Source organism: Coffea arabica, chromosome 2c (genome assembly GCF_036785885.1).
Source record: "Coffea arabica cultivar ET-39 chromosome 2c, Coffea Arabica ET-39 HiFi, whole genome shotgun sequence".
NCBI classification, from domain to species: Eukaryota; Viridiplantae; Streptophyta; class Magnoliopsida; order Gentianales; family Rubiaceae; genus Coffea; species Coffea arabica.
The window spans coordinates 68940666-68942942 of record NC_092312.1 but is presented as its reverse complement, the minus strand read 5'-3'; the positions used below and the strand labels follow the sequence as shown (position 1 = coordinate 68942942).

General features: G+C 33.5%; 1 non-coding gene across 1 annotated transcript; it reads right to left on the bottom strand.

Annotated features, from left to right (window-relative positions):
- Positions 1-1799: 1799 nt before the first annotated feature.
- LOC113728349 (small nucleolar RNA R71) lies at positions 1800-1906 on the bottom strand. Its single transcript, XR_003458072.1, has one exon. It is a non-coding gene; the product is annotated as a small nucleolar RNA R71 (small nucleolar RNA).
- Between the last annotated feature and the right edge of the window lie 371 nt (positions 1907-2277).

Genomic DNA, 2277 nt, shown 5'->3' with positions numbered 1-2277 from the left:
GGCACATGCTTCTGAAGCAAAAAGAAGGACAAAATGATTTATTGTCAAGCCAAAACAACATTTGTTTTGATTTTTTTAACAAATCTGAGATGTTGGAATCATGAGGGGAGAAAAAAGGTACTTTCTACCATCTTTTTATGCAGAAAATGAAAGGGAAGTCATAGGACCATACGTAGCTAGTTTTCTTCTTGTAACATTTTCTCTCTAGCTAGAAGTTCTTGAAGGAGCACTTAGAGACTTCATCTTGTAATCATCTAGTGTAAGACATAGCAGAATTTTGAGGGCTACAACATTAACTTGGCTAAGCTTTTCTTTATCCTTCTTGTACTTGTAACTTATGATGTTTTCCATTAATGAAGTTATGAATTTGATTGTGATAGCATTCATGAGTAGCTAAATTCCTATATCTAGAGAGGAGATGAAACTTATGGTCAAATGATATGAATTGAATATTATTTGCAATTGTTACATCTTGTATTAACTTGTCTACTTGTGCATGTTTGACTACTTGTTGTTATTTGATCACCAATAGCAGGTTTATAGTTGTTATTACTCAATGAGAATTTGTAATAATAATGGAATAACATGAGTAGAGCTTGAGTTATAGGTTCATGAGAATAGAAATACATTCAAGTGGATTGAATTTACACTTCATGAATGAAGTAAGAACACCGTTAGTTATTCACCAAGAGATTAGGGAAAACTAGGCAGTTCTAGACCATTATTATCATGAGAATGAGATTTTGGCAATTTTGGAAATGAATCCCTAGTTAAACAAGAGTAGTAACAAGTGTTAAATTCATTCATTTGGATCTTTTGTGCCATAAGTGGAATCTACATCTCTAGATTCAAGTTTTTAGTGAAATTTCTCCATTTGTAACTTGCATTGATCTAATCAGATTATAAGAAGTAGCATTTATAATATTTCTTCTCCAATTTATTGTTAGTCTAAATAATAGAGTAAATAAGGACCTAGTAATTATTTAACTTGCTCCTCGTGGGATCGACCCAATACATGCCCTATATTACTTGATTGACCCGTATACTTGCAGACAAACGGGTATAAAATCAGAATTGAACTTGCACTTATATTAAAAACCCGTCAAATTTTTGGCGCCGTTGCCGAGGAGCGGCAATATTAGGGACTAATCATCTCTATTAATCTAGACAACTATATTTTTATTAGCTAAACTATTTATAGTTAATTCTGCATTTTTTGACAATTGAAGTTGCATAATCTCTCTTATTTCTGTTTGTAGTGTATGCACCGGGTATCTCGAGAAGTTGCACCTTTCGATCCAGAAATTGAGAGCACAATACGCAGACAAAGAAGGCATATACCACAGCAAGAGGAACAAGAGGTTTGGCAACCAATAGAGGAAATCTTAATAGAGCTACGATTTGAAGAAGAGATGACAGAAAACGAAATAAATAGGTGAGCTCTACGAGATTTTGCTCTACCAGGAACATAAGGATCTCAAACAAGCATAGCAAGGCCTACGGTAAATGCTAACAATTTTGAAATTAAACCATCACTTATCCAAGTGATTCAACAATCTCAATTTGGAAATAATGCAGTAGAAGATCCTAACTCACACTTAGCTACATTCTTGAAAATATGTGATACAATTAAAATGAATGGAGTTAGTGATGATGCTATAAGACTACGATTGTTCCCATTTTTATTAAGAGATAAGGCTAAAATATGGCTACATTCTCATGCTCCTAATACTTTTACCACATGGGATTATTTATCAAGGGCATTTTTGAATAAATATTATTCACCGGGTAACACTGCTAAGCTAAGAATGGATATCACGAGTTTTAGCCAATTGGAAGATGAATAATTATATGAGGCATGGGAAAGATTTAGAGATTTGTTTCGAAAATGTCCACATCATGGACTACCCGATTGGTTAATCATACAAACTTTCTATAATGATTTATTTTTTCTACTAAAACTATGATTAATGCAGCTGCAAGTGGAGTTTTAATGGGTAAATCATCTCAAGAATCTCAAAATTTAATAGAAGAAATGGCCGCAAATAATTACTAATGGGCCAATGAGAAAGGTAACATGAGACGTCACGTAGGTGTGATAGAAATGGACACTCTCAATATGCTGAGTGCTCAAATAAATAATGTGATGAAGTTACTAAGTAGACAAGGTGGAGTTGGTCCAAATTTATCTAATGTACATGTAGCTTGTTGTTCTATATGTGGAGGTGAACATTATGCTAATGAATGTGTTGATTTTGAGCAGGTACAATTTGTCAA